The following is a 13,179-nucleotide window of genomic DNA, read 5'->3' as shown; positions in this document are numbered from 1 at the left end:
CGCACTTATGCTGCAGCATTGAATGAACATGGGCACCTGCCTTGATGCTTGTGAATGCATCGAATTACATTGCCCATTCTGCACCATAATATGTACACTGCTTGACTTCCTGCTGTTTAAGTTGTGTTCAGAATATTAGTAAAAAAATCAGCTAAAGCCTTTCTTAATTCAAGAGGGAACAGAGCATTTTGTGTGGGAATTTTCAATACTTTCATTTAAGCTTAAAAGCTTTGAAACAGTTATGACTTGAAATCAAACTCCTAAAAAGTGTAAATTAAAGACACTATGTAATTGGTCCCTTTAGTACCCTCAAAATTAGTTTTCTGACTGTTATCAAGTTTAACACTAATCAAAGTTTAACTTTCACAATCATAATTTAATCAAGTAACCTCAATCATTTGAAATAACATTGTTGCTTTCAAGATCATTTAAGAAGATTTCACAGCAAGAAGTAGTAAACCTTTTAATTACATTATAAATGCTATGTTTAAGTACAATCATTGAATTCACTATTCCACTAGAAGGCACACCAAATGAGAAATGTTTCTTATTTTTATTTGTTGGATTTTAAAACAATCTACCAAACACTAAAAGGAAGAATATGTGGTAGCTCATTTAGGACTGAGATGAACAGAAATATTTTCAACCAGTAACGGTGAGCCTGTGGAATTCTCCGCCACAGAAAGCAGTTACAGCCGAAGTAATGAATCGTCTCAAAAAGGAATATGATCTAATTTTTAGCGTTAAGGGGATTAAAGGATATGGAGAGAAGGCAGGAACAGGATATTGACTGGATGATCAGCCAGGATCATATTGAATGGTGGGGCAGGCTCGAAGGGCCCAACAGCCACCTTCTCCTACTTTCTATGTATCTGTATTTCATGGAAATAGGTTTACAATATTATAGTGTGGTTTGCTGAGTTTAGTTTGGTCTTCTGTTTCACAGATCTGGGGTGGAGGGAGGGGAAATTCTGCCAAGGATGGTCAGAAGACGGTGGTGCATGTGTGAAATGAGCTGCCAGAAAAACTGGTAGAGGCTGGTACAATTGCAACATTTAATAAGCATCTGGAAGTGTATATGAATAGGAAGGGTTTAGAGGGATATGGGTCAAATGCTGGCAAATGGGACTAGATTAATTTAGGATCTGTGATCAGCATGGCCGTGTTGGACCAAAGGATCTGCTTCTGTACTGAAAAATTCTACAACTCTATGACAGAACTGACTGACCATCAGCACTCAAAGCTCCATCTTAGTTTTGCTTTCTCTTTCTACTTCTGATGTTGCTAACTGGGAAGTTCCAGCATTATGTAATTCTATTTATCATTCCCCAACATACAATTTTCACTTTGTCTGTATGCTTGTCATGCACTGACACAAGAATTCAGGGAAAATACCTTTGGCAGAAATTTACAGGGGCTGAGCGACATGGGGAGTGGCAAGATTTGTGTCAGATTCAAACAAGAAGTCTGACATCAGGAGCATCTTGCTCCGTCTTCATGCTTTTCACAAGTGGCAGAGCATGTTTCTCACTGGGCAGTGCTGAGTCACCAATTAAGGGGGAATTACTGTTTGCTAAATACCATGTTGATACCTTGACCTGCCTCAGCTTTCCATCTTCACAAATTCATCAAACAGGCTCAGTGTTGAGAAAATTCAAATTGGAAACCAGAGTGGCTACATGGCCATGGTGATTCAACGAATCACTTACTCCGAAAGACCCTTTTTGTACAGAGAAACAAAGCACAGTTCCAAGCATGATCCACTGGCATAAACCACAAGCACCCACAGTCCAGCCTTCGCCAATGCCTCACAATATCATGCTACCTCGCTGATACTCAACAGGATGCTCTAACAGCACAGACTTGCATTTCAGGGTGCACTGGCAACTGGCATTAAAAGGCTGTAGCAGGAACACTTTGCCTGCAGGAACAGACACCCAGCTGATGACTTAGACCAGCATACATCTCAGGCTTGCTCACTTGCTTTCTCAGCTACTACTCATTTAATGCCAACTGCCTGCGCACGGCATCCCGTATCTTGTCTTGTCGTGCCAATTAGCACAGTCACAAAATCAGGCAGCTTGTCTTGCATGTCATCAGTCCTCAATTAAGTAGATGTACTTTTTGCTCTATCTCACACCTTCGTCATGTCCCTGAAGCTTATATGGCAATCATATGGCATGCGTAGCTAGCAATCAGTAATGTCTCTAAGTCTTCAGTAAAGTCCATTGAGGGATCCTAGCACAGTACACGAAGGGCAGCCTCCAGTATCACTCCAAGTCCACTGGGGAGTTCTCAGCCAAGAAGTCTGTCTCTAAAGAGGGCCAATGGCTGGGGCAATGGAGCGCAGATACGCCTCTTCAGCTGGTGCTAGGGTACTGGACCTAGCTCGCAATGACAACCGCCAACCCATCTAGTAGGCAGTCAGATGGTCACATAATATGCTATATTGTTATAGCTTCTGGTCAATGAGGAGCATTGTGTCCCAATTCCCTGTCTGCTGCTCCTGTTCCTCACTGTGCATTGTGGACAAAGTTCCTGATTGCTGGAACCACGGGCCTCAAGGGCCAATTGGCCATTTTCTATCCTGGATTCATTTTATTATTCTAAATAGTTTGAATAATAACCACCAAAAAGAGGGAAAAGTCTAATGTCTAAGACCTTTCAGCCATCATACACTGAGGGGCTAAAAACTGTGAAAAGTCTGACAAAGAATGCAAATTTAAATGTAGGGCGTACTAAAATTGTATTGAGTCTCCTCAAAGTGGAATGTGGTGCATGGAGAAACATTTATTGTTAATACTCTTTCTGTAATTTTCAATCTGAAATGTTTTTCCCTCAGCCTATATACCTGAATGTATAGTTATAAAACCATATTGAGACACCTATGAGTGGAACATGCCGTAACTTGAATTTATTGCTAATTATGTAACATTAAAATCAATTTTCTGTAATTTTTTTTACAAGTTTTATGAATAAAGCATGTTTTTGGAAAGAAATGGAGGAGGAAACACTTCAGTATACATAGTACTCTTGTCTAAAAGCACTATGTATCTGCAGCTTTGCTGGGTTTCACTGTTATTTTCACAGTAGATCTTATAGAATGGAAGGAAGCTATTATTCGAATTTTTTTTTCTCGATGATGCTGTCAATTTTTCAGGTAGTATTGAATAATGAAAGGCTTTCACTTTTCAAAGGGAGAAGCTTTCTTATTTTGCTGGCTGTCTTGTGTTTCTAGCTTTGCTTCAATTGTAAAAGGGGTTATTGCAACCTTCCAAAATGTGAATACAGTGTGTGGTACTTTTCCTATCTCATACACTGGAAATTTTAGCAGTGACTAACTGTTATGCAGTCTTAACAGTCAGTTATTGATAATCATTCTGAACATTGGGATGCTTTTTGAAACTGATGGGAAGCTTACTTTTATGTTAGGGCAATTTGAATGTGAATTCAGATCAAGAGAAAGCAGAGCCCAGACAGCTCTCAAGCATGTACATGAGCCTCATGAAATTTTTGAAATTCAATCTGCTTGCTGTATTGGCTGAAAGAACTGCAGATGCTGTAAATCAGGAACAAAAACAGAAGTTGCAGGGAAAGCTCAGCATGTCTGGCAGCATCTGTGAAGCAAAAATCAGAGTTAACATTTCAGGTTCAGTCCTAAGGAAGGGTCACCAGACCCGAAATGTTAACTCTGATTTTTTCACAGATGCTGCCAGACCTACTGAGCTTCCAGCAACTTCTGTTTTTGTTCCTGCATACTGTATTAGGTTAGTTGATCTTACCTCAGGCTGATCTGACTCCTGTGATTGCAAAGGAATGCCAGGTAAGTACTTGGTTCTTATTATAATTCAGTAATACTTGCTGGAAGTGCGCATATCTCGTAAACATTGGATGACAACAAGATCAGAGTCTGCTGTAGTGTTCCCCAAAGTAGCCCACTCGTACTTACTGCCAATCCTCATACATGAGGAATGGCAAATTAAGGGTGAACACTGCTGCAGAATTGTATCCAAACACACAGTCATGCATCTGTATGGGGGGGAAGTGAATATAACCAAAAGAATGAAATGCTATGTGACTCAAAGGACAGAAATAAAGAAACAAAAATATATAAATAATGTTCAGAGAAAGAGATAGGATAAGGAATACAATAGCTTGTATTTGGCACATATTGCTTATGAAAAGTTTAAACAATGAAAATAAACCAAACAGAGATTGACCTTTACAGATGAGACGATGGATTCATTGTTCTGTTTCTTCTAATATATATTTTGACCAACCTCTTCAAACATAAATAGAAATAAGGATGTGGTTTGATTTGGTGCTCCCAGCAGAGACAAGTGAAAGTATTAGTTATATGTTTCATTGTGCAGCTTTTGTTTCCATTTAGTAGTTAAATTAATATTTGGAAGTGCTAGCCCTGACTGCTACACAGATTTTGAAAATATGTAGCACTTAATGCATGCAGCCGTAATAATTTGTTTTGGAACTGTAAGTATAAGATCTCCAATCCATCTTTAAAAATTCAATCAGAGTCTTCCTCCTTTTTTCTATTTATAACTGATTTATATGAGCTATTAGTTGCTTGCTGCTTTGCCAAATATATGCTTCTGCTCTAGATGTTTCATTATACTATCTAGTTTGGTACATTGATTGTTTTTGCATTGTACATTTTTTCCATTTGCTTCTTTATAAGCTTCTTGAAGTCAATATATGTTTTTCTTTAGGAATTCTGTTGATATTTTCATTGAAATCAAAGAAATAATAATTGGAAGCAATACAACATTGGGCTGTCCAGTCAGCATCACCAATTTTACATTTCAGAAATGCCATATCAGAGGCAAGGTACTGCATATGTTCTGATTGGAGTTTGAAGTTAACATTACGTTTTGTTTTGGTTTTTACTTCTTCTCTGCACATTTTATCCACTTTCTTTCTCTCCTGTATATGTGCTAACTCATTGGCAAGGTCTAAGCTCATTACACACCAATCACTTCTGGTAAATTACCAACTGATCAATCTTAATGTGTTAACCCTCACAGCGAATGATGGCAGTTATTGACTTACTAAGGTGCTAATAGCCAAGGCTGATCCCATTCTCATTATTATACATGGGAGTATACAGCAAAGAAAAATACATTGCATTCAGGAGCAGAGAACGTATCTGATCTTCCCCTCAAGTACCAATGGTGTTGTAGCCAGTTATCATATTCCAATCACTGAACTGATTGAGATTACCTAATTCAAAAGTCTTTGCACCTTTCTAACCCTTTGATTATATCTTTTAACACTTGTCTTTTTCTCATTTCTAAACATTCAATGTCAATGACTTCTTTTGTAAAAATGTATCCTATAAATACAAAGAATTATACAAAATTTTATTTCTTACAAGCTATTTTTGTCAGTGAAATTAAAAATATTTTGATATGCTAGTGTAACTTTATCAATTTTTTTTTAAAATGTCACCTCAAATTTAAAATGATGTTGGTAAGTAAGTACACAAAATACATTAAAGTCCCTCCATATAGTCAGAAGAAAGTGCTACTTTCCCCTTTAGAACTTAGGTAATGTAATGCACAATAGAATTGTAAGGATGAAAGGGAAAATGTGCATCAACTGGTAAATAATATGCATCAGAAAACAGTTTGGCACTTAGATCTGTCATGCATATAAGCGTACATCAGTGGTGACTTCATTACTGTTTTCAACAAGAAGATTTAAACAACTAATGGAAACTATTAAAATGGTAGGTAGACATTTATTGTGAATTAATTATGTTGTTTGTCTAAAGCAAAATGGGAAGGCAGGTAGGAATTCTCAGAAGACGTGTACTTTCCAGTAATATCACCATGGCTAAATATTCTTTTGCAACAAATTCACCTGCTTCTATTCACTACTGCATAATTAATAAATACAGCAGTGCAAGCTGTTTAATATCCCCACAGCTCTGCAAGAATTCCTGTAACAACAAAGTGTAAACCAAATAATTGCATTAACTGTTACCATGACCTCCATTGCTATTCAGCAAAGGCTGCTTGAAACAAAGTGCAAAAATGTTGTTAACATGGAGGTAAACACAATAGATCCGATCATTTCTCTATTTTAATACCATGCCTGACATTAAATTCCAAAAATATGGACTATGAATTTTCTCAATGTAAAATGTTTATAAATGCTACTTGATCAGGCTACTTTAGGAAACAACTAACATGCTCATATTTTTTGGTGGTGCATTGGAACTTTTTAAAATTCTCTTCTGATGAATCATAATCCTTCCCTCACGAAGTATGTGGTTTACCTTCTCCATTATCATGCCAATGGTGTTCTGGAATGAAACCATAAAGCAGACTTGCATAACAGTAGTTATCATTTATGGGATGCAGACATTGCTGGCTGATCAGCATTTATTGCCTGTTTCTAGGTGCCTTTGAGAAGGTGGTGGTAAGCTGCTTTCTTGAACCATTGTAGTCCACGCGCTGTGGGTTGATGCACAATACTGCTAGGGAGGGAATTCCAGGATTTTAACCCAGTGTCAGTAAAGGAACAGCTATAGATTTCCAAGTGAGAATGACTTGGAGTGGAACTTGCAGTTGGTAACTGCTACCCTTGGCCTTCTAGATGGAAGTGGTTATGGGTTTGGAAGGTGTTGACTGCAGATCTCAAGTGAACTGCTGCTACTGAGTGTCAATGGTAGCTTGTGGATGTGGTGCCAATCCAACGGGCTGCTTTGTCCTGGATGGTGTCAAGCTTCTTGAGCGTTGCTGAAGCTGCACACGTCCAGGCAAGTGGGGAGTATTCCATCACAAGCTTGGTTTGTCCTTGTAGGTGGTGAACAGGATTTGGGGAGTCAGGAGGTAAGTTATTTACCCCAGTATCCCTGGCATCTGACCGGCTCTTATAGCCACAGTGTTTATGTGGTGAGTCCAATTGAGTTTCTGGTCGATAGTAATCCCAAGGATGTTGATGGCGGGGGATTCACTGAAAGTAACAACATAAATGTCAAGGGGAGGTGATTAGAGTATCTGTCATCGGAAATGGTCAGAGCCTGGTATTTGTGTGGTGCAAATTATTCTTACTACTTGTCAAACCTAGGCTGGATATTGTCCAGATCTTGTTGTATGTGAACATGGACTGCTTTAGTATCTGAGGGGTCACAAGTGGTGAACCTTGTGCAATCATCGGTGAACATCCCCACTTCTGACCATATGATGGAGTGAAGGCCATTGATAAAGCAGCTGAAGATGATTGGGGCAAGAGCACTACCCTGAGGTACTCCTGCAGAGATGTCCTGGAGCTGAGATGACTCCAACAACAACCACAACCATCTTCTTAAGTTCCAGGCCTGACTCTAACCAGCAGAGAATTAGCCCCTGATTCCCATTGAGTCGAGTGTTTGCTGGAGATCCTTGATGCCACACTCAGTCAAATGTGGCCTTGATGTCAAAGGCTGCCACTCTCACCTGAGCTCTGGAATTCAGTTCTTTTGTCCATGTTTGAATCAAGTCTGTAGGTTAGGAGTTGAATGAAACTGGCTGATCGCTGAGTAGGTGCTATTTGATAGCACTATCACTGACACCTTCCATCACATTATTTATGTTTAAGAGTAGACTTATGGGCAGTAATTAGCTGGGTTCGATTTGTCCTGCTTCTTTTGTACAGACTTGGGCAATTTTCCATGTTATTGGGTAGATGCCAGTGTTGAAACAGTACTGGAAGAGTCTGACTGGGGGACTGACACATTCAGGAGCACAAATGTTCAATATTATTGCCAGAAAGTTGACAGGTCCTGTAGCCTTTGCTACATCCAGTGCCTCCAACTGTTTCATTGTATCGTGTGAGGTCATCATATCACGCTGCATTTTGGTAAGGCAAATCAGGGCAAGACTTAATGCTAAAGTCCTGGGGGGTGTTGCCAAACAAAGAAAATTTGGAGTGCAGGTTCATAGCTCCTTGAAAGTGGAGTCACAGGTGGACGGGATAGTGAAGAAGGCATTTGGTATGCTTGCCTTTATTGGTCAGTGCATTGAGTGTAGGAGTTGGGAGATCATGTTGCAGCTGACCGGGACATTGGTTAGGCTACTTTTGGAATATTGCATTCAGTTCTGGTCTCCCTGCAATTGGAAACATGTTGTTAAACTTGAAAGGGTTCAGAAAAGATTTAGATTAGATTCCTTACCGTGTGGAAACAGGCCCTTCGGCCCAACAAGTCCACACCACCCCTTGAAGCATCCCACCCAGGCCCATCCCCCTATAACCCACACACCCCTGAACACTGCGGGCAATTTAGCATGGCCGATCCACCTAGCCTTTACAAGGATGTTTCCAGGAATGGAGGGTTTGTGCTATTGGGAGAGGCTGAATGGGGGGGGAGGGGGGGGGGTGGTGGTGCTCTTTTCCCCTGGAGCATCACAGGCTAAGGGGTGACCTTACGGAAGTTTATAAAATCATGAGGGGCATGGATAGGGTGAGTAGCCAAGTTTTTTTTCCCAGGGTAGGGTAGTCCAAAACTAGAGGGCACAGGTTTAAGGTGAGAGAGGAAAGATTTAAAAGGGATGCAAAGGGCAGCTTTTTCATGCAGCAGGTGGTGTGTGTATGGAATGAACTGCCAGAGGACGTAGTGGAGGCTGGTACAATTGCAACATTTAAAAGGCATCTGCATGGGTACATGAACAAGAAAGCAGCAGAGGTTTACGAGCCAAATGAGACTATGTTAATTTAGGATAACTGGTCAGCATGGACAAGTTAGATCAAAGGGTCTGTTTCCATACAGTTCACCTCTTATGACTCTATGTGGAGTGAATCAGATTGACTGAAGACTGGTACCAGTGATGCTGGGGATCGCAGGAGGAGCATGAGGTAGATTATCCACTTGGTTCTTCCAGCTGAAGACTGCCACAAACTTCTCAGTATTAACTTTTGCACTGATACATTGAACTCTTCCATCATGAAGGATGGGGATACTTGCAGAAGTGCCTCCTTCAGTGGATTTTTTAAGTGTCCACCACCATTTGTGACTGGATGTGGCAGGACTGCAGAACGCAGATCTGATCTGTTGGTTATGGGTTTGTTATTTATCACTTGCTGCTTATGCTGTTTAGCATGCAAGAATTCCTATTTGGTAGCTTCACCAGGTTGACACCTCATTTGTAGGTATGCCTGGTGATGCTCCTGGCATGCCCTCCTGAACTCTCTGTTGAGCCAGGATTGATGCCCTGGCTTGATGGTAATGGTTTTGTGGGGGATATGCTGGCTGTGAGGTTGCAGATTGTGCTGGAGTACAATTTTGCCACCGTTGATGGTCCACAGCGCCACATGGATGTCCACACTTGAACTGCTAGATCAGTTTGAAACCTGTTCCATTTAACGCAGAGATAGTGCCACACTACACAATAGAAGATATTCACAATGTGAAGGCAGACTTTGTCTTCACAAGAACTGTGTGGTGGTCACTCTTCCACATCCTGTCATGGACAGATACATCTGCAGCCAACAGATTGATAAATATGTGGTCAAGTATGTTTTCGTCTCTTGTTGGATCCCTCACCACCTGCCGGAAACCCAGCCTATCAGCTACATCCTTCAGGGCTTGACCAGCTTGATCATTAGTACTGCTGCCAAGCCATTCTTGGAGGTGAACACTGAAATCACCCACCCAGAGCAGATTTTATGACCTTGCACCCTCCTAGCTTCCTCCGAGTATTATTCCACATCAAGGGGTACTGATTCATGGTATGTGGTAACTAGAGGGAAGTTCCCTTGCCATGCTTAACCTGAAGTCATGAGACTTCATGGGGTCCAGGATAAATGTTAAGGACTCCCAAGGCAAGTCCCTCCCAACTGTATATCTTTGTACGGCCACCCCTGCCAGTCTGTCCTACTGGTGGAACAGGATATATTCAGAGATGGTGAAGGTGATATCTCAGACATTGTCTTTCAGGTACAATTCTGCGAGTATGACTACATCAGGCTGTTGCTTGACTAGTATTTGAGACAGCTTCCTCCATTTTGGCACTAGCCTACAGACGTTAGTAAGGACAACTTTGCAGCATTGGCAGGGCTGCGTTTGCCATTGTCTTTTCCAATGCTTATGTCAATGCTGTGTGGTGCATTTCTTTATTGAGATGTCATAACAATTGATACAACTGAGTAGAGCTCACTAGGTCATTTCAGAAGGCAGTTGAGAGTCAATCCATTGCTGTGGGTCTGGAGACACATAGACTAGAGAAGGTGAGGGTGGCAGATTTCCTTCCCTGAAGGGCATCAATGAGCCAGATGGGTTTTTCTAAAAACTGGCAATGATTCATATTCATCAGTAGATTCTTAATTCCAGATCATTTTTATTGACCTAAACACTAACTGCCGTGGTGGCATTCAAACCCAGCTCCCCAGAATATCAGCTGAGTTTCTGGATTAATGGTCTAGCAAAAATACCACTAAGCCATTGCCTCATCTACTCCTCAAATAAAAATGACTGGTCTCTCAGAATGTTAATGCTGAGATCAATAATTTACACAAAAAAATCATGAATGTTCACCCTAACATTGTGTGACACATTACAATGGAACTGTGCAACTTTGCTTCATTGTGCTAAGTTGTCCTTCTTAATTGTGAATGAACCACATTAGCACAAATCCTATGTCCACTAATTTGTTTGTACTATGTCAGTTATCCTCTGACAAAGCCTGGGATAAACAGACTTCGGATAAGTTAGCATAAACAAAGACTTTATTAATGAGAGAATAAAAACTGATTCAATTTGTGCCAAATGGTTCTTTCTTAATGGCTCATTTTACTACATGGCTTTTGGTAGCTGCAGCGTTAAATGGGCTACAATGTCAAAATGGACTAGTGATCCAGATGTGTTGAAATCCCACTATGATAGCCAGTGGAATTTGAATTAAATAAATAAATCTGGAAGAGGCTAGTCTCCACTTTTGGGGTCTTGAATGATCCGAAAACCCAACTTGTTCATTGAAATTTGGAAAATAAATCAGCTGACCTTGCCTGTTGGGGCCTAATATAACTCCAGATCCACAGCAACAGCAATTAGATAATAAATGTTGCCTGGCCAGTGAAACTGAAACCCTGTGAAAGAAGCAAAAAAAGACACCTGAATGCACTGGTCACCACAAGTAACTGAAGCTACATATTAAAAATCATTAGACAATTCCATAATGTAGCTTTCATTTCCAACACATTTTATAAAATTCATCCAAATATTAAATTGCATGAAAACATGGTTCACAATATTAACTTTATTTGGTGGCATGAAAACCATGTGTTCCTACTTTTCTTTTCATTAATAATAGTACTTGCATTATCCTGGTGGAGTGAAAATGACCATTGACTTGAACCCTCACAAAATTACTTTACAGCCAGGCAATACCAGTGGCTTTTCATTATTTATTTTTATTTATAAAGTTTAATTCAATACGCACTGTACAAACATTGGCTATTGCAATATAAGGAAATAATGAGGCATGACGTTCATCAAATCTCAAATGGCCCAGGTTAAAAAATAATTTCAAGATTAAATGACACTACAATGCCAAAAGCAAAGCATCCTGTCTTTCAAGTCAGTTTATTACACTGCTTATGGTACAGTCAAATGCTGAACTAACACTCAAGCTAGATACTATTGACAATTGAACATCATACAGTTCTGGTAAATTTGTAATCTGAATGTTGAAGTTGCTATCTGATTATAGTTGTGATTATTTTCTTGCTTCAAACCAATCTCTGAAGAAGATTCAAAACTATGCAGATGGTCAAATTTAAAATAATTTTGTTCAAGCATAACCATGATGCTAAATTCTATGGCTGATGCAATGCAGAGAGATCTCCTGTGGTCTTTATAAGGTTGGTTTGGAACTCAGATACGAAAGTTAGAGGACCATTTTTCATTACATCTGTTTCTTTTTCCCCAGAAGAAGTCTAAGTCTTGCTGCCTCCAGAGTAGGAGCTTCTTTTTGCCTGAACTCTAATCTAAATATCCTGGTGACAATCAACTGGAGGCTTTCCAGGTGGTCACTAGCTTAATTTAAATTTAGCCTAGATAAAAAGTATCTTAACTCTGGAAAATGTACTCGCTATAACTATGGATTGCTTTGTACTACAGCAGTCTGCCTCCTATAAGCTACAGTGAAAATCAGTTGAAGCATTGCATAGTTGTTGGATAAGAATATTTCATAACCACTTGTGAAATTTTGTATGAGTGAAATGTAGAGACTGAGATTAAGTATTTAAATTTGCATAGCTATAGTGTTAAAAGACCATCACATTTCCCTAACAATTGAAGACGTTATTCATAAATAATTTTCTAACATTAGTCATTCTTCAGAGGAGAGGTTTCAATCAGAAACTTGACAACTGTGCTACATTCTCTCTGTACTAGGGCTCTGGAAACTGCTGTCATGGTCAAATAGGAGTCAGGAGCTTACAAGGTGATTTTCTTGGTCAATTTGTGCCTAGAGGGTGGACTTACCATCCAGATGGCTCATAGGCTCTTGAAGTTGGGAGGTCAATAGGAATCCCCCCAGTATTTACAAAGCCAATACTTGCCTTTCCAGATAAGCAAGAGAGAATGTACTCCAAGATGGTGCTGCACTCTCTCTCCAACACTTTAAATTGAACAAATATCCTCAGGAGTCAGGCTACCACTGTTTGGGAAAGGGAGACAGCAATGCCCTGCAAAGGGTGGTTGATGGCTGCCACTCAACCCTGGCAGTGTCTATAGCCTGTCTGGAGGGCTAGTTCCCACACTGGCATCAGGATGTCACCTTCTCCTGGCATCTGAGCTCTTCCCCGAACACCTCCAGGGACCTGGAGGCTAGCTGTAATATTTGAATCAGTCTCTGACATGAGGCCTTTAATGAGATCAATGGTGCTGCACTCTCTCTCCAACACTTTGAGGAGGGTAACCCTGCATCACCTTCACTCCCAACTCACTCCCAGCTACAATGCTAGGGTGGTGTCAGAAAACCAGTGGCACCTACATACGCACTGCCCGCCCATCCATGAAGCTACCCTAATGTGGCCCAAAAACTTAGCTGGATCAGTAGATGTTGTAAATATCACCTACACTGTTAGGACTATCAGCACCATCCCCACAATCAAAGCCAAGTAGGATTCACGAGTTGCCCGAAGAAATAATTTGGTATTTATGCAGTTTCGTACAGA

The 13,179-nt window shown here is 40.3% G+C and overlaps 1 protein-coding gene across 2 annotated transcripts in view; it reads left to right on the top strand.

The window, feature by feature from the left end:
• The window catches only part of panx2 (pannexin 2), a 51,058-nt gene that overhangs the window by 29,774 nt on the left and 8,105 nt on the right, over window positions 1-13,179 (top strand). The window lies entirely within an intron of this gene.

The sequence above is a fragment of the Stegostoma tigrinum genome, chromosome 25 (genome assembly GCF_030684315.1).
Source record: "Stegostoma tigrinum isolate sSteTig4 chromosome 25, sSteTig4.hap1, whole genome shotgun sequence".
Classification (NCBI taxonomy): Eukaryota; Metazoa; Chordata; class Chondrichthyes; order Orectolobiformes; family Stegostomatidae; genus Stegostoma; species Stegostoma tigrinum.
This window is presented reverse-complemented; position numbering and strand designations above follow the sequence as displayed.